The sequence below is a fragment of the Apium graveolens genome, chromosome 3 (assembly GCF_009905375.1).
Source record: "Apium graveolens cultivar Ventura chromosome 3, ASM990537v1, whole genome shotgun sequence".
Classification (NCBI taxonomy): Eukaryota; Viridiplantae; Streptophyta; class Magnoliopsida; order Apiales; family Apiaceae; genus Apium; species Apium graveolens.
Window position 1 is genome coordinate 293,951,016 of NC_133649.1, and position 20,956 is coordinate 293,971,971.

The 20,956-nt window shown below is 33.3% G+C and overlaps 1 long non-coding RNA gene across 2 annotated transcripts; it reads right to left on the reverse strand.

The window, feature by feature from the left end:
- Positions 1–745: 745 nt before the first annotated feature.
- Positions 746–2,248, reverse strand: LOC141711145 (uncharacterized). Of its 2 annotated transcripts, none has more exons than XR_012571241.1 (4): positions 2,193–2,248; positions 1,639–1,714; positions 1,298–1,341; positions 746–1,173 (listed from the first exon to the last, which is right to left on the reverse strand). It is a non-coding gene; the product is annotated as an uncharacterized LOC141711145 (long non-coding RNA). The 2 variants fall into 2 exon arrangements; XR_012571242.1 differs by having other exon boundaries at positions 746–1,205.
- Between the last annotated feature and the right edge of the window lie 18,708 nt (positions 2,249–20,956).

Sequence of the window (20,956 nt, forward strand, 5' to 3'; positions counted from 1 at the left end):
TAATGTAACATTGACAAATTATTACAATTGATCATTATAGTGTTACATTAGTGGCCTATTGTAATACTTTTCTTTGTGTTACAATTGGTAGCTAAAGTGTTACAGTAGGGAGTCTCATGTAATGCTCGCAAGTGTAACGTCTACTAGTGTTACAATAGACCTATAATAATGTTTTTCGGGCCTATTGTAACAGTAAAAAGGCATTACATCATGTCACTTATGGCGTAGTGGTTGCCATAGAGTGTTTTGCATCCCCGGTGACAACCTATTGCAACCCTTATTTATCCGTTACAGAAATGTGTTATTGCAACACCAATGGGGTTGCAATAGGTCTTGAAAAGTGTTACAGTAGGGTTTGGGCTATCAGTACAATATTTGTGGACCCCACAATCGGGGCCACATGTAGGGTATCGATGCAACCTTTTTGCAGCGCTTTTTAGTGTTTTTTGCAACGCTTTTTAGTGTTTTTTGCAATGCTTTTTAGTATTTTTTGCAATGCTTTTTAGTGTTTTTTGCAACATTTTACACTGATTATTAGCAACACTAAAAAGACCTATTGCAACGCTTTTACAAAAAAAATGCAAGGAACTATTTTTAAATTGGCATATCCATAAATAAGACCATAATCTTAAAACTAACACAATCAACCAATCTACCAACCATAACATCAGTTATCCAAAATAAACACCACTACCTTCACCATCAACATACTACCATCCTTATACCACCAATTATCTACCAACCATAAAATAAAAGCGAAAGTTTTAACAAGTTAAAGTTACACACTTCAAAATATAAACATCGTAGTACTAAGAAAAATAAAGTAGAACGATAATACTTCAACTTTATAGCCAAACTGTAGACTGTAGTCACGTAGATCTAGACTGCAATTAATGGATATGAGATAGTTTAAGGTAATCTCTTCATAAGAAGACCTTCAAGGCAACCATCTCCTTTAATCCCATCTCGACTAAAAGCATACTCTCAATGTTTGCTTCTCTAGTTAGATCACCCAAGTTTTGGACATGGTTGCTTAGTTTTTCCTGCCTTGCAAAAGAGATGCCCTAGAATTGAACACCTACCGGGAGCCTGAGTTCCAGAGTCATAACCTTGCATTGCTGCATTATGAGGTTCATTAAAGGTGATCCAATACTTCACTCTGTCTCCGAAGGCCTTGAAACAGGTAAAAGCATAATGCTCAAAATCTTTTCTAGCAAGCAAAATATGAGCCTTTGTGTAAATAAGTGTTTAGGTTTATAATGACTAATATATACAGGATGGAGTTTAAATCACTTACACGATATGGTCACTTAACCATCCTTCATATCTATCTTCGAGCATCTACGGAAGATCCCAGTGGTATAAAGTTACATAAGGCTGAATTCTTGACAGGAAGCTACAACAGACTCTTCAAAACCGCTGTACAGACTTAATAACACGAAAATTCTTTGTATAATTTGCAGTTTTTACTAATTGACTTTTTTCCAGTAAATAATCTAATAGGTTGTTGTAGTATTTCAATCCATCTGGATTTGGTTCTCTTGTTCCATCTCTATATACAAAATTATAATGCTAAGACAGGGTATTGGCTTATCGCTAGGGGTTACACCATTTCATAGCGGCAAAGTTTTAGATTACTCGGAAAGATTCTTGACCATGAAATTGAGAATCTGTAAGCATCCATTCCCATGTCCTTCTTCAAGTCAATGTCCGTCTGCAATGTAATTTAATATTCAGGTTATAATTTCCGTTTGGTTAGTTTGAGACGAAGGAAAGTACAACTTTAACATAAAGTATGATATGACTAGTAGTATTATATAACGTTAGTTGTCAGCACCTAAAGCTATTCATTCTTATCTTCAAGAAGTTGGTGACATGCTCTTTGACATCATTAGATTTGGTATTATCCAAAAAATTCTATCTTCATACTAATCTAATGCAGTCGAAAAACTTTATCAGTATAAGCTTTGGTTTATCATCTATTCTGAAAATTGACCGATACCTTGATTTCAATTCTGTAGTGATAATAATGTGAACAAGGAAGTAACAAAGGAAGGTAGAAATTAGAAAGTAAATTAATGAGGCGGAAAAGGAAAAGAAGATGATACAGTAATCTAAAGTAAATTAGAAGAAATAGTATGAGAATGATGAACCATAAAAGAAGTAGATCATCATTGGAAGTGTAAACTAACCTTAAAGCGATGATAATGATCCACTGCCGTGTTTACATTGCTGAAGTCCAAAATCTTTCCTGCACAAAAAATATATGTCAAGCACAACCTAAGATAAACTATACTCTGTAAATTTCCCTCCTTAAGCCTCCAGATAGTTCCATAATTTTCGATGTTTTAGTTTAGTACCTGTTCGGCTAGCAAAGGTATCCCAAATATTAACACCCTTGTTTCATTCATTCACGGCACCTTCAAACTAATAATACACACACATAAACCATTTGACATAACCAAATGAGCATCAAATTATAAGTTAAAAATGAAAGGCATGGAAATGAAGATACCTGATAAGAAGAAGAAGCAGTACCAAATATAAATCCATTAGGAAAATGAGTTCGACTGATGGACTCAGAACTCCAAACAAGACAAGCCAACACTAACAACAACATTAACAACTTGTCTGACATAACTTCTATTACAAAAACCAACTCAATGCAAAACTACAAATATGTCTGTATATATTACAATTTACTGATATAATAGAGAACAATAGATTTATTATATATATCTTGAACAAAATTTAGCTTGCACTCCATCTAAAGATGCGGGGCAAGATCGCTTCTTGAGTTCTTGTTGCGTAAACGCGCGTGTTTATGCACCAAAAAGATACGTACAAGATATATATTCACTGATCATAGCAACAAAACTGATATATAACAGCGCGAGCAAAATTGTTATAAAAGTTTTCTCATATTAGTATGTCACTTTCCAACCATTTGTGAATGCTACATTCAGTTTCAAACAAAGCATACTAACCTAACTACAACTATTTTAATCCTATAACAGATATGCTTTCTCTAGATTAAAATGTAACTAACTTATATATTTTCCTATATTATATAAGTGTAAAATGTAAATATATATATCTGGAGAAACTTGGAGATGAAGAAAATATCAAGTCATGTCCCCTTGTATTACAGTTTAGATCAACTGATCACAAACCTCTTTACAAAGAAAAGACAGAGATTTAATCCCAGTGACTGTTGTTGATATAGTCTCTAGTCTAGTCGTCATTAAATAATGTGCAAATATCGAACACAAAGATTTAGAAAACTTGAGCAAAATAGAGCAACCAGAGTAGTTGACAACTAGTAGGTATGATGATAAAGCATTTGAAGATCCTTACACTGCGTACATGTCAACACCTCAATAGAAGGCAATAGGGATCAAGCAGTAGTATTGAACATATCGAAAGTGGCAGAGACGACATTTGATGAGTAGATTCAGGTTCCTGACAACCGCGTCCCTGTTGGCTACAAACACATGCCACAGAGGCAGATACAAAAGAAATAAAAGTTAGTAAACAACATAAAGCAGAGTCACTCATATGTCCAACACATATTTACTTCATATGTTGCAAGAAGATATCAGAAATGTAGGCTGGTGGCAAAACAACAGTTGGCAACAAAAATTAAAGCTCAAAAGCAACTGATTTCTTTTCCGAATATATACCTTATATAACTTTGCAAATCTCTTTGTCCACCCATCCTTAAGTTCATATTTTCCTGCTGGAATACACAACTGAAATTAGACATCTCATTGACATGTATATACATCCAAGTAATAAGTGTCCTCAAGAATAATTAACACAAACTTTTACAATCATGAATTACAATATAGATGAGCAGAGAAATTATAACGCACATTTGTTACTTTGTATCAGCAATCTTAATACTTAACCTCACGTTTCTTCTTAAAAGCTGATTTAAGAACCAGCAAGCAAGCAATAAAAAGATCAGAACTAACTAATCTTCCCACCACAACAACCACTATTTTTTGTGTGTTTTGCCCCATTCATTTCCCTTTACTACTTCCTGTATCTACAAGTTTAACACCAACAGATCATTATAATCAAAATAGTCATCCACAAACAGTTACATACATCTACTTCTACACACATATGACCCCCCAAGAAAGAATCTAATTCATAAACAAATTAATAAAACATTCTGCAAAAACTAAAATAAGTGTACACAAATTAATAAGAGATAAACATTCATAAACTATAGATATACTAAATCTAACACCAAAAGATCTCACTCCCAAATCAATCCTATTACATACCCAAACAATAAAATGTAATATCTCGAGGTGTTATAAACAAAAAATACGTAAAGGACTTATAAAGCTTCACCTAAAATACCAAGCAAGGCGCGAAGCAATAAGTCAGTCATATTTCTTTAGCCTTGTACATTTTACACAAACCAGAACAAAAAGATAAAAAAAACATTAAAGCAGCATAACAACACAAAACAAGATAAAACCGAAATCGAGTTCTCCAATTTAACATCGCCTAAATCCTAATCAGCTTACGAACTCCACCCCCACACCCAACATTTCAGTAGCCCTAAATTATACAAACTAGTGTCCTAAAATACCTGAAAGATAATAAAACATTAAAGGAGCATAGACAGTAACAATGTAACACAAACCCCAAAAAACTGAGTTCTCTAACTTAATATCACCTAAATCCTAATTAGCATACACACTCCATCCCCACCCCCAATATCTCGTTAGCCCCAAATTACACAAACCAGTGTCCCGAGAAAATAAAATACAACAAAACATTTAAAGCAACAGAAATAGTAACAGAAACAAGAAAACACCAAAACCGAGTTCTCCAATATAACATCACCTAAATCCTAATCAGCTTACACACTGTATCACTCATACAGTGGTGACTCAGAGGGAGATATATATATATATATATATATATATATATAGAGAGAGAGAGAGAGAGAGAGAGAGCGTGGAAGTGCGAAGTTGGGAGAGCATCTGAGCAAAGTATTTGAGTAAATCTCTGATTTTATTTTTGGACTGGTGACTGAATCCAATTTAATTAACAATCAAATCATGGGAAAATCAAATATGATTCACTAGAGTCTGTAGAAATAAAACTGATTATTATGAAGAGAGAAAGTGTGTGTTGTATAACTTCGAGTATATAGATAGAGATAGAGATAGAATTGTAATATATGTTTTTAGGGTTGTGAATGAGAATTGGGGGAGCTCGTAGGTAGGGTTTTGAGAGGAGGGGCGTTCAATATTTTCCTCAAAGTTAGTAGGCGGTACATTTCCCGGTCACCAAATCCCTGTACAAACTAAAAAGATAATTGTTTCTCTCATAGCTGCCACATCAGCAGTATGTGACCCACTTGTAGAGACCCCAGTGACATGTCAACATAATATTAATAAAAAATTAAATATTTTTATTTATAATAGCCTTGACAACATTTTTTACTTCTTTGCTAACATAATTAAAATATGTTATAATATGTTAGATTAATGTTGTGTTGGGGCAACATATTCTACGGCAACATCACTTAATAATGTTGTATAAGGTCATTTATGGCGAAGTGAATATTGTAAATAAATCCATTAGTCACTTGTTAAGTTTTATAAGGCGTTCAATTTATCATTATAATATTTTAAATCACTGCACTAATATTATTAACTTCTAAAAATAAATAAAATATATATTTCAATTATTATTTTATTTCTATGTAAAATAATACTAATTATTTAAATTAAAAAAAATCATCTCTAATTATATATGTCATTTTGGTAACACATTTTGACTCTACGGCAACATCAAAAAAGAGGGGTTGCGGTAGACATTGGTTTTGAAGGCTACTATTACACTTTTATTTGCAACCCCACCCTGAAGGGTTGCAGAATCCAATCTATGGCTTAGTGATTCCATCGAATTCTCCTACCTATTTGCAACTGACACTACCCAACTTAAAATTAAATTAAATCCAAGTACATGATGTATGCAGGTCTTACCTTCATTCAGATACAGAAGTGCAAGTCATTATAAAGAAATAATAAGTTAAATAACTACACATACTTCTACATATTCCGCTGACATTACCAAATCTAACAAGTACAAACTACAAATCCATAAAATATATTCCTACAATACAAAAATCCCTGCATAATACGAATTACAGATATGAAGAAACAACTAAACGATGACATCATCGACGTTCTTCTTAGGCTTACCATACTTTTGTTCGATAAGTGTGGCAATAAAAAGAGGGGTGGTACCAAGCTTGTAAATATTGGGGATGTTTTAATTCTGAGCAATACTTTTGTTCGATAAGTGTGGCCATAAAATATAAGAAGATGTACATGTCTTGAATCTTGAAAGTGTGACACAAAGGAAGAGGCTATGGAACAGAGTATTGAAAATCATGTTGTTGAGGCCATGATCAACCCACAAGCAGTTCTTGATTAAAGTGATTCGAGATATTCAGATGAAGGCTAGGCAATATTTATCAGCCATGGGATGGAGATTTTATGATGCTATCAAGAAAGGTGGCAAGAGAGAACTTAGATATTGTCCTCCTAATAGTAAGAAGAAGTATATATCTCTTCGAATGACATGCAAGGGCTATTTAGATAAAGAATCGCAGTTCGGGGCAGTGCATGATAGTGTTCTTGAGGGACCAGTTGGGAAAACAGGGGATGAAGTTGTTGGATCACAGTCTGGGAGAGTTAATGATGGAGTTCTCGAAGGACAAGTTGGTTGAGAAAACAACGTGGAAGTTGCGGAAAGCAAGAAATGAAGGTTGAATTCTGGTGATGTGTATGGAGAAAGAATGGTGCTTTATATGAAAAGAAAGAGAGATGTTGTGGAGGAAGATGATGGTGCAGATATTTCAATTCCATTTTCTTCCGCTCAATCCAAGATAACTGATGAATCGTTCAAAATTACCATTCAACCAATAAATAAGAAAACTGAAATCCCTAGATAAATATTTAGAATAATACTTGAAGTGTATAAGTTCTAATAAACCAATTTAATGGTAACGGGAAATTATATAAAACTTTTACTTTTGTAACTTCGGTCCAATCTTGATATAAACGGCAAGGCACAGTAGTAAAGTATAAGCACATCGTAACTAGTGGCCATTCCAGAAATTTGAAAATAAGATAAAAATTGAAATTCGAATAGAGTAAGAAAGCCTGTCCTTTAACAATATAAAAAATCACATTAACAATAATAATAAATCTTCACATAAATTTATAAATTTGTAATGTTAATGTCATCCTAATTGAATTTTCTACTATCAAGTTGGTTTCTAACATTCAAACAAAATTATTGTGATGAAAAGTTAATTATCATATTATAATTTTTACAACTTTCGAAATTTTTTGTAATATAACGAAATAGGATGGACATCCAAAAAGGAAAGTCTAGAGAAATGAATAGTGCGGAGGGAGTAAAAAATATAATTTGATCGTTAAATTTCGAGTTTCCATGATCGTACAATGTCTAGCAATGTCATCAGCACAATAGTTTTTAGAAAAACTCATATTAATTATTTTTTAAAAATTTAATATATTTTTTCACAATATTAGATTTATCTCCTCCGTGAAAATACAATGACTAGTTTTATATCATGTTTATTTGTAAGTTTACTTATTTATCTGATTTTCAATTCGATCAACCACTTTATATCTCTAAACTAAATGTCAATCTTGTAATATGTTATATGAGTCGTAGAAATTTTGTTAGTAGATACATCAAATAATTAATTTTATATCTTCAAATGAACATAGACCGGATTTTGATCTATGTTTTGTCATGAATAATAATAATGCATTAATAGCAAGCAACAAAACAATATCGTTTACAGATATAGAAACACATGCATTACGAGTCAAAACGCGTATTACAAATGTATTTAGAAAAATTACAGATAAATACAAATAGTGATGAAATTTGATATCAATAAAAAGAATCGTGACATTCATTATCACTCAATTATTTATTGATATTGTGAATATTTAATCCTTCCGATGTCAAATAAAACATGAACAATTACTACATGGATACACTAGTAAGAAGGCCCTTTCCGGGAAACATCCAAATTGTGTTTATTATATTCTAACTCATTTACTTTTCTAGTTAGAGACCAACGTCTAAAGGCTAACGTGGGCTCATGTATTAGCAATAACCATTGGGGGGCCTTCCGTATTATTTCTATATATCTGTCATTAATATTTACAACACAGGTCCATATAATATTTGCAACATAGCTAATCACAAACACACACACTAAAAAACACCCAGAAACTCACACAGAGACCCTCTTAGAAACAATGGCAGCAGAAAAGGGGAAGTCTATAGGCCTGAATACCCCCAGTGAGCAGGTAAAAAGAAAGAGGGGAAGGCCCCCAAAGTCTGACTCCGCGGGGAATTTGGTGGTGCCTCAAGGAAGTGCTGTATCTTCACCGCCAGCGATGAGTGCTGGTGCATCTCTGCCGATGAGAGGTGCCGTTGTTTCACAACCACCATTAACTGCTGTTGCCTCACAGCCTGTGCCACCGGTTGTTTTGCAAACACCCCCTGCACAAATCAAATTATCAAATAACAGATATTTTTTCCCTTATAACATGGTTAATAATATTAAAGGCCTACGATCGATGGCCCCTGATTGTAACATAATATACTTAAAATCTAGAATGGAAACTCTAAGAATGAAATTAAATTGTAAAAAATAATTTGCACATTACCAAAATTTCAAACCAGATATGGAGTTTGGTGATTTTTTTTGGTTATCAAAATTTTTATTGAAAGTCCAATCTTATCCCATCATATTTCTACCAACTATACGGTAAGGACAAATTACCATACCAGCAGATAGTGCCGATCTTTTCCACCAATAAAATTTTGCTGATGTATCAAGAACAATCCCTGTAAAACAATAAAGAACAATTGTAAAACAAGTTAGTTCTACGCCCCCTCTATAATTTTACATGAAAATTAACTCTTATGTGTTGGTCCATGGATATTTTGGTTAATAATTACTTTTTTTAAAAAAATCTTACTAACAACAAGTAAATAAATTGAAAACTATGAAGATGTGGACCAATTTTACAAATTGAAAGTATACCTAAGATGAGTTTTTCCTTTTGGTCATCTAATTCACCATCTCCTTCATCTTCATCTATAATGCCACATGATAATTTTACCATCTTAGTGTGCCTAATAATTTGATGACACCACATTAGTAATAGATGGTGGCTCAGGGGCTACAACAATTTTATATATATAGTGTAAGCCTGAATCTAGAACCATGTATGATGAACCATCTAGAATGATCCAGAGCTCTTAGCGATATATTTTAAAATTTGTTTTTAGGTGCTAGTTTTAGCTCTTTCCAGAAGTTATTAGTGAATTTTACCAAAAAAAAACTAATGTGTAGAATTGTCTAGAAACATCTTTAAATTATGTTAATGATGTTTTAGAAGTATGTAGAGATATTATTTTTTAAAATTTATTATTAGTAAAATGAAATTGAATTAAGAAAAGGAGAATCTACAGTTGTCTAGAAATATCTTTATAATATATTATAGGTGCAGCAAGCACACAGGTGTTAGATGCAAAGTTAATTACCACACTTTTTCAATTGTCTCCCATTTTCTATGGCTTTTAGTTAAGTTATTTTTTAATAATTTAATAGATTTCAATTTTATTGATAGAGTTTCTCTAGTGTGTACCCATGGGCACACATTAACATCAAATTTTATGAATTTGGAGTATTTTTATTGGAAGAATTGATGTAAATACAGAGGGTCTATCAGTATTTATAAGTAAAGACCAATCAAATTTTGACACAGCACGTCACAAAAAATCCTTTATTGATAAATGAAACAGTCTAGGAAGAAAATTATCATTGTAAAAAATGAAAGAATACTAGAAATAAGATTGTGATAAACACCTGAAAAGGGTTGTCTAAAGAGTTAAAAAAAAAAGGCTACTCAAATTAATTTTTGAAAACAAAAACATGTGTAAATGTCAATTAAATCTAAGCAAGACAAGCTGGATTGTAAAATTTTATTAACCAGACTCATAGGCAATAATGTTCAACTAATATATTAATTTTATAAGGGATGATATAGATTAAAAGTGGACATGTATTTTATAAAATAAATATTTAAGGGGTTTATTTGTATTTATTATGGAAAATAATCAATTAATTATATTAAATAACTATATTATGACTAGAAAAGCCAAACAAATTAATCACAAAAATTCTAATATTTTAATTTTAATATAATAAGCATGTCATTTCTCAAAGGAACAGTTCTTCAACCTTACATATCTTCATATATATAAATACACATATATAAATATATATTAGGATTTTCTTTTTTTTCTTACTTTTTATAATCATTATTTATTAAATCAATAAGTATTTATTTTTATTGTTATCTATGAGATACATAATAATATTAAGAGCATTATTATGAGATATTGTAATTATCCTTTTTATTAAACACAATTTCATTATATTAGTTCATCTAGTGCCAATTAATGCAAGGTTGGTTTTGCCGGTAAGCCACCAATTTTATCATGTTAGTTTGGTTAGTGTTAATTAATGAGGAGGTTGGTGCTGTTGTGCCAGTAAATTAAACTAACATATTTCTCGTACAAAATGACTTTTTTTGTTAACGATAAGAGGCTTATTTGTTGAACATAATGAGTATTTGTTGTAAACTATAGGCACTACAAGAAAATAGGACAAAATCGACCGTAAAAAACGGTCGGTTAAGAGGAAAAACGGTCGGTTAAAATAGTCATAACCGACCACAGGGCATGGTCGGTTTTCGTCTGGTCGGTTATGACTTTTGATCCGGTTTAACCCTCATAACCGACCAACATAGTGGTCGGTTAAGTGCCTGGGCATTTTATTCAAATGTGGGGTCACTATGTACACGTGGCAACAAACGTGTTGCCACCTCACTGAGTCATAACCGACCGTAGGTGGTCGGTTATGTCTATTTTTAAGAAGTTGACTGGAACTCATAACCAACCGCCCTAAAACCGACCACCCTCTAAAGGAGACGGTCGGTTTTATGAAGGTGGTCGGTTATGTCCCTTGACGGTCGGTTTCCTGGGTTTTGTAATGGTCAAAAGTGGTCGATTATGCCTATTTTCGGTCGGTTTCAAGGTCTGATTTTAAAAAAAATTGCAGGTTTTTCTGCAGTCCCTGTATAACAGACCAAATCAATACACAAACCAATCACAAATCCAATCCAATCACAACTAAACAACCAAACAATAATGATAATCATTAAACTATACTACTCAAAATTATTCACAAAAACTAGTAAATTTCACAATTAAACCATAGTAATTAAATCCAACGCAAACATTCACAAACTCCGATAACCGGATGATTAAACCGTATCATTTCATCATTATAATCAATCCCAAATAACCGACAAAGTATCAAACCGTCACAACATATTATATTACATCCCATAACCATCAAATTACAATAGTATTAAAACCGATCAATGTAAACTAATCCGACAAATCAACATCGGACGATCCACCGCCATCACCGCCGCCATCATCAAAGTCCTCGTCATCGAAGGTCTCATCCTTGGATGTGTAATCCTTATCGACTTTCCATAGCACACCGATTATTTTCCTAGATATATAAGTTTAATTAAACTAGTTAAAAAGAAGAAACAAAATTTACATGTGAATGAAACAAATAAATAAATAAGAAGGTCAAAAATTATACCTCCGCAAAACGAGCTTTCGTCTTTTGGACGATATCTTCAATCAAGGAGCCCACGATATGCACGATCTCGCCACCGATAAGGTTATTCCATTGCAATCTTTGGCTAGGATCGGAGGATGGATCCGAGGCCTCGAGACCCGTATGTTCGAATGTAGTAATCTCTGTGATGGATATTCTGAGATTTTATTAGTACTCTATATGGTATATAAGTATATGTAAAGATCGTCAGAATCCAATTCTGAACACTTTGATTTTTCCCGGAAATCCACTAGATACGGAAAGAATTGAGTATAAGGTAACAGGATAAAAAGGATTTAAATTAAAGGATTATAAGAGAGGATCATAAAAGGAATATAATATATTGAGAAAGGTTAAGGGAACCTAAGTAATAAGATCCCGGGTATGATCCCTCAAACGATAAACGAAAACGAAAGTTAAGCGAACCGTATAACAGATCAGCGGTCATTAGGCAAACAATTAGGAAGTTAATCAAAGGGATTAGGGAGGATGATGTCACCCAACCAATGAGAAGAGGACAAGGAGGGAAAGATGACATCATAGCATGACATAAGCATGACATGGGAAGGAAGGAAATGTGGTGGAATATTAACCACACAAAATCAAGGTTAAATTGGTAATTAACCAAAAACAAATCAAATATTCAACCAACCAAGCCAAACAATTCATTTTTCATCAAAACAAGAACACAAGGCATTTTATTTTCTTCATGCTCTCGGCTTTTTCATTTTCAAGAAGCTAGAATTTTCAAAACTCAAGATCAAGGCTTCCTAAATTGGTAAGATAATTCCCTAGTCATCCTTATGCATAATTATGGCTATATTATGAGTTTAAGCCTTCAATTCTTTCTCAATCTTCTTCAAGAAATCAATGAAGAAGACAATGAATAGTGATTTCAAAGTTTTTAACTTGATTTTTTCTTGTTTTCCTTTACGATCCAAGCTTTCCTAAGACTCCTCAAGGCTTCCTAAGGCTTCCTAGCTACTCCCACCACTTCAAGGAAGGTATATCATCTCCAAACCCTAGATTCCTTTGTATAATAAGGTGATTTTGATTGTTATGATGATATAGTAGCTTAATGCTTGTGGTTTAGAGTTTGGGTTGGAGTGGTAGTGAAATGGAATGGTGAATCTTGTTGTTTTGGTTAAAAGAACTTATGTATAGTTAAATTCAAGCTTAGGCATAAGTATAAATGTTAATATTGAATTTATTGGGGCTGTTATGATGTGATAAGGATGGACTTTGGTTGTATGAATGGGTTGAGGTTGAATTGTGATGGTTTTTGAATGGTTTAAATTTGGGAAATCGCGTAAACATAGCCGTCGTAATGTCCGATTTACTTTAGACTGCTTTTGTTCATAACATTTGGACCCGAGAACTCCCTGCTAGATTATGACCATTGCCATGTTTAGATAGCTCATGTTACGAGCTTCATTTTGATATGTAGTTCATTCGATTCTGATGCACGGTTTAGGAGAAACGACCGTTTCAAGTAAAGGCGTTTCGCGAACAAAACTTTTCCCCTCGCCTTACTTTGAAACATAGGTTAAAGACCAAAAAGGTTAATTAATGTATGAAACAATTATGGTAAGTGTGTTAGGCAGTTGGTAAGACACCCGCGAAAGAATCGCCTTAAAACCCGTAATGGTTAATTTATTAAAAATGGTAGAGCCGAGGGTACTCGAGTGACTTAAGAGAATCAGTAAGCGCAGAACGAGCGTTAGAGTCTAAGTTGGTTAAAGTATAGATTTACAAGTGACTTTGGTTTAATTCCAACTTACTTGTTGTTTATAGGTTACCAGACTCGTCCCGAGCCTTTTATCACCCCCAGTCGCTCAGGCAAGTTTTTTACCCGTTATACTATTGTTGTGATGTATATGTGTATATGCATGATCTTGCGATAAATCCATATTTGTTACAACTTCTACTTCAATTATTTGTATAAAGATTATTCTTTATAGGAATATTATTTAAATAATAATATTCAGACATTTTCTAAATATATTGGGACTGATTTACTTCATTAAATCAGCATTACTCCAAACACTCTTTAAAGTGTTTTCGAGTCTTCAAAATGATTTTTTAAAGTTAGAGCGGATCCCAAAACTCATTTTTATATTTAAGATCTTCCTTTTAAAAAGGGGATTTAAATACTCGCTCAAAACCTGACGGATTCGGCTCTATGGTGTATTTTATATTCGCAACAAGGTTGCAGTTTTGGTAAATGAATTGATTACTTACCCAACGTTCGGGAAGTAAGTCCATCTATTTGAGTCGGCATAAGCAACATGGGCTCAGTGGGCGTCCATGATAGTGTAAGTGGCTCAGTGGGAGTTCATCAAATGCATAAGTGGCTGAGTGGCAGTCCAGCATAAGGTCCTATTGCGAAGAGGGTGATGACCAGTGGGGAATTCATCCATCTACTAGTAGAAAAGGTTACTTATTGGTATCTTTGCCTGATCAGCAAGATATCGGGTTTATGCCACAATTCTTTTTCCCTTCCAAAAATTCATTGGATGTTACAAACTCTGTTCATACTTTACATGACAGAGGTTTTCAGGGACTGTATAAGGAAGATGTATATGTGGATATATATATCGGAACTTAATGAAGTATATCATAACTTCATTTCCTTCAATACTACTTCAAAGATTTAATCTATTCAAATTTGTCTTGTAGTCTCATCTATATGATGAATTGTTGAAAGCTCGTTATACTTTGAACAGTGGTAGTTCAAGTAACTTTATAATTGATATAAGTATAGTGAAGTATTTGGTAACTTCATCCCTTATTTTTCCTTATATCTAGTAAGTAATTATCTTACACATGATAAAAGATTCTAGTAAGTATCCATTTAGATACTTGTTCTATTGTTATCACTATATATTATCTTGCGAGCTGTAAGGCTCACTCTTGCTTTATTTTTTCATCACACAACAACAGTTAGGAAAGATGGCCAGACTCTAGCAGACCCAGCGCAAGCGCATGGGAAGCGTCCCGCGTCTTCCCGTTGATGTTATAGCTGCTATAGCTGCAGAGGTAGATCTATTGGTAGATCAGGCATTCTACTTTTGAGAATCAAATTATGTATAATTATAACTTGTGGCAGATAATAGCAATTAACTGTAAATTTATCAAGTAATCATTTTGGGTTGTAATAACTTTTAAGTGTGGATTCAAGGACTTGTACTTATTTCAATTTCATCTCTGAGACTATAACGGGTTATGGTGTGTGTTAGTGTGGGGTCACAATATAAGGTTATTTATTATTAATTAAGTGAAGTGATATTGTGGAAAGAAAGACCGTGACGACCCGGATCCCTGACCCCGGATCTGGGGGTGTTACAGAACCCAAAAGAAGAAACTTGGGAGAACGAGGTATAGATTGTATCTTTGTTGGTTATGTTGAGCATTCCATCGCATACAGATTCCATGTGTTAGAATCTAATCACTATGTATCTGTAAACTCGATTATCGAGTCAAGGGATGATATCTTTGATGAAAACAGATTTACATCTATACCTAGACCGAGGGACATGCTTCAATATTCTTCTAGCAGGAACTCAGTTTCTAATGAAGGTGTTCATCGACCATCTGAACCAAGAAGAGGCACTAGAGCTAAAAGAGAAAAGTCATTTGGAGATGATTTTCATCTTTACCTAGTTGAGGGTTCTAGAGATGAAATTAAATATCAATACCAATATTATTTTATTATTGAGGAGGATCCGAAAACTTTTATCAAAGACATCAAAGGATGTTGCATTTTGGAAGGATGCTATCCAGGATGAAATGGATTCTATCATGAGTAATAATACATGGGAGTCGAGTGATCTACCCCTGGCTGTAAAGCATTGGGAACAAATGGATCTTTAAAAGGAAAATAAAGGTGGATGGTACAATAGATAAGTTTAAAGCCAAATTGGTAATCCAAGGCTTTAGACAAAAGGAAGGGATTGATTATTCTGATACTTATGCTCCTGTTGCTAGGACTTCGACTATTAGGTTGTTAATAGCACTTGCTGCTATACAAAACCTTGTCATTCATCAAATGGATGTGAAAACTACATTCTTGAATGGTAAATCAGATAAAGAGATTTATATGATGCCTGGTTGTGAGAACAAGGTGTGTAAATTGAAGAAATCAATTTATGGTCTAAACCAAGCACCGAAGGATTGGCATGACAAATTTGATAATGTGGTCTTGTGTAATGGTTATGTTATTAATCAAGGAGACAAGTGTGTATATAGAAAATTTGACTCTTCTCGTAAAGGAGTTATAATTTGTTTATATGTGGATGACATGTTGATTTTTGGTACTGACCAAAATCAAGGGGATAAAACCAAGAAGTTATTGTCATCTAATATTGATATGAATGTTGTGGGAGGCTGAAGTGATTCTTGGTATAAGGATCAAGCGTGAGAATAATAGAATTTCAATTTCTCAATCGCATTATATTGAGAAGATTCTGAAAAGATTTAATTTTAAGAATTGTTCTCCAGTAAGCACTCCTCTTGATCCTAGTATTAAAATCCTACCAAATACAGATCACAACTTGAATACTCAAGGGCTATTGATAGTCTTATGTATGCCATGATTTCCTGGAACAGTTTAGACACTGGAAGTTATCTCCTGATATACAGTTTCTTCTGATATGCTGTTTTTTCTGTAAGTTGTCTGACTTTGTCAATTCTTCTATTTAAGCTCTGCTATAAGTTTTTTTTGATATAAAAATGATCTTCACATTGTGTATATATTTCAAACTCTGGTTTGATGGGTGAAGAAACAATATTGCATTAATAAGATTCTATAAGATATTAGAAAGTGACTATTATTTATACCTCCTGCATCAACCACCCGCTCCTTGGAAAAGGCCCTCACTTAGATGTTAATGTTGTTAAGTAATTCCATATTATTGCATTTTACGTAGACTTGTAATACATATGTTACACACTAGTACATATCTTTTTTCAGCTAATAATAAAGGGCGTGAAGAGATTGACAGATGAGCTTCTCTTGAGCCAACTAGCCAACTACACAGGTGATTATAATCTTCCGTTAAAATGTAAAAGATTCTGTTAAACATAAAAGTAGATCCATTTCTAGTATTCTTCCAAAGAAGAAAAAGAACAAGTTTATGAAACAATAGAAAGAAATAATGTTCTTATAGACAACAATATTAGGTTCCTTGATGGGAGGTGTATGTAATGGTACACAACCTAAATGTAGAAACTAAACTAGAACAGGACTGTGTATAAGCATATTACGTGTGTATAACAAAGCCAAACAACACTCATAATATCAAGTGTTAAAATTGAACGTGAAGTACAAAAGCTGTTTGAGTGTTTTATATATAAAAAGAACTACACTTCACATTAATAAAATTGATAGAACATATGACTTAAATAGAACAAATCCCTGAGAGGTGGGTGCATGAAAATAGCAACTATCCTACTCACTCCTAGCACTTTTCACTACTACTGGTTTCATCCCATAACTTCCTGAAAATACTCTAACGCCTAAACATCTATTCTAGCTGCTATTTACTAGGAACAGCTTACATCATTCGAGCGTGTATTGAAATTAAGTCCCAACACACATTAACATTTATTTAACTAAATAAAACAAAACAATTTCAAAACATAAGTTTCAGATTATATTCCAACAATCACCACCTTAATCTGAAACTTGTCATCATGCAATCCTTCCTGCCCATATGGCTTATTCGACGGAGCCCATATGGCTATTCAACTGAGCCCGTATGGCTAATAATATGAGCCAGTATCTCTATTCAACTGAGCCCGTGTGGCTATGCCCGTCTGGCACTTTGCTTCTTTGCCCGTATGGTATTTCTTATTTTCCCGTCTGGCACGCTTCTTGTTTGCCCATCTGGCACGACTTATATTTCTCGGCAGCCCCGTACTACATATGTAGCTTTACCACCATCATTTCAATTACAGTCTCTTTCCCTTTTGGACTCCCACAAGGCATCATATCAATTAATTTTGGAGGAACGCTATACCGAGGATTGGCACCATTAATTTGAATATACAACCCAAACAAGGAACCATCCACATTAACAGGCTCCTCCATCGATAAATCTTCGGGTAAACACGGCAGTGTCCCAAAACACAATCACCACCAGGAGGACCGCCTCCACCAGCACTGGCTTCAGCACCTCCGGTGGTGGAGCAACCTCACCCGCTTTGATACCAAGTGTAGAAACTAAACTAGAACAGGAATATGTATAAGCATATTACGTGTGTATAACAAAGCTAAACAACACTCATAATATCAAGTGTTAAAATTGAACGTGAAGTACATAAGCTGTTTGAGTATTTTATATATAAAAAGAACTGCACTTCACATTAATAAAATTGATAGATTACATATGACTTAAATAGAACAAAGCCGAAAGAGGTGGGTGCATGAAAATAACAACTATCCTACTCACTCCTAGCACTTTCCACTATTACTGGTTTCATCCCATAACTTCCTGGAAATACTTTAACGCCTAAACACCTATTCTAGCTGCTATTTACAAGGAACAACTTACATCATTCGAGCGTGTATTGAAATTAAGTCCCAACACACATTAACGTTTATTTAACAAAATAAAACAAAACAATTTCAAATCATAAGTTTCAGATTATATTCCAACGCTAAACAATAATTGGTGAGCAAGAAAACTTAAGTTTAGTATTATTTGACTTTTTTAACGTAGTGATGGTCAGAAAACCTAGACATAGGTAACCATGTCCAATGCGGGAGAAAGCTAGGAAAAAGTGTTGTACACAGTATAGATAATTAAAGTTTTAGATTTATTTATTATTTTTTGTCTATAATTTGTCAAATATAGAATATTACAACTTAATAAATGACATTCCAAAACTTAACTTGGGGAATAAGTAAAAACAGTGAACTTATGCTCATATATTTCTATACGGTTAATTGATAGCAAATCCACTTATATCTGTACCAATATTCAGTTTAATAAAATTATTGAATAAAGAAAACCTATGCTATTATATTTCTATACAGTTAGTTAATTACAAATCATCTTATATGCGTATCAATATTCAGATTAGCTTTGACAGTTATATGATTAATCAGTTTTTATCTTTCATACTTTGTAGCATTATCTTTTACTATATTTATCGGTTAGTATTGTTGTTTTCTGGCTAAATTCTAGGATTTCTTCACAATGTTAACTGTAATGAGCAAAGGGAGTTATGGTGCTTCTTTGTTTGCAAGTTCTCTGTAAAATAGTAGGGATTGCTTTCAAGCTGCCTGTGCCATTAGACCGCAAAAATTAATTCAAATACTACAAAGCTCGGATCTTTCTCGTGCTATTGACTAATTTTATTCTTTTATACCTGAACTATTTAAACAAGGCAGTAATTAAATTCATTTGCAAATAGTATTTTTATATAAATAATTTACGGTTTATGAAATGGTTTATATGAGGGCTCTTATTTTATCTTTTTTGAGCCACTAAAAGTGTTAAGATTTAATTTTTTTTGCTTTATTACGGGTTTAAATTTAAAGTATGTTTCATTTTTTTGTCAAGTCGAGGCAATACAGGAACCTGAGATTCGGACGTCCAATCCAGAACATATTCTACGATATAAAATAATCTGGATTTCGAAGAACTTTTCCTTAATTTAAAGCATACAAACATCGAAAGTCGTAGAAACTTGTACATATATTGCAGTTGTGTTTGATAATTTGAGGTGGCTTTTGGCTTAGTTGACTAGGCAGTAGGTTGGATAGGTATTGGAGTTGTGTTCGTAGTATTAGAGTTGCGGGTTTAGTATTTGGATTGTGTTTTTGGGTTGTAACAGTAAAAAAAACATTATATCAGGTCACTTATGGCCTAGTGGTGGTTTTATGTGTTTAACATATTTGTCCAACATAAACATAAGATATATACATGTGTTTATTACAAACATTTTATAGCCCGTGCAAATACAATGAGTATTAGCATTGCCTATTACTTTATAATACATAAAATCCATTCCATCGAATTCTCCTGCCTATTTGCAACTCAAACAACTTAACTTAAAATTAAATTAAATCCAAGTACATGATGTATGCCGATCTTACCTTCATTCAGTTACAGAAGTGTAAGTCATTATAAAGAAATAATAAGTTAAATAACTACACATACTTCTACATATTCCGCTGACATTACCAAATCTAACAAGTACTAACTACAAATCCATAAAATATATTCCTATAATACAAAAATCCCTGCATAATACGAATTACAGATAAGAAGATGTACATGTCTTGAATTTCGAAAGTGTGACACAAAGGAAGAGGATATGGAACATGGTATTGAAAATCATGTTGTTGAGGCCATGATCAACCCACAAGCAGTTCTTGATTAAAGGGATTCAAGATATTCAGATGAAGGCTAGGCAATATTTATCAGCCATGGGATGGAGATTTTATGATGCTATCAAGAAAGGTGGCAAGAGAGAACTTAGATATTGTCCTCCTAATAGTAAGAAGAAGTATGTATCTCTTCGAATGGCATGCAAGGGCTATTTAGATAACGAATCGCAGTTCGAGGCAGTGCATGATAGTGTTCTTGAGGGACCAGTTGGGAAAACAGGGGATGAAGTTGTTGGATCACAGTCTGGGAGAGTTAGTGATGGAGTTCTTGAAGGACAAGTTGGGAGAGAAAACAACGTGGAAGTTCCGGAAAGCAAGAAATGAAGGCTGAGTTCTGGTGATGTGTAAGGAGAAAGAATGATGCTTTGTATGAAAAGAAAGAGAGATGTTGTATAACTGATGAATCCTTCAAAATTACCATTCAACCAATAAATAAGAAAACTGAAATTCCTAGATAAATATTTAAAATAATACTTGAAGTGTATATGTTCTTATAAACCAATTTAATGGTAACTGGGTAATTATATAAAACTTTTATTATTGTAACTTCTGTCCAATCTTAATATAAACGGCAAGGCACAGTAGTAAAATATAAGCACATCGTAACTAGTGGCCATTCCAGAAATGTGAAAATAAGATAAAAATTGAAATGCAAATAGAGTAGAAAAGCCTATACTTTAAAAATATAAAAAATCGCATTAACAATAATAATAAATTTTCACATAAATTTATAAATTTGTAATGTTAATGTCATCCTAATT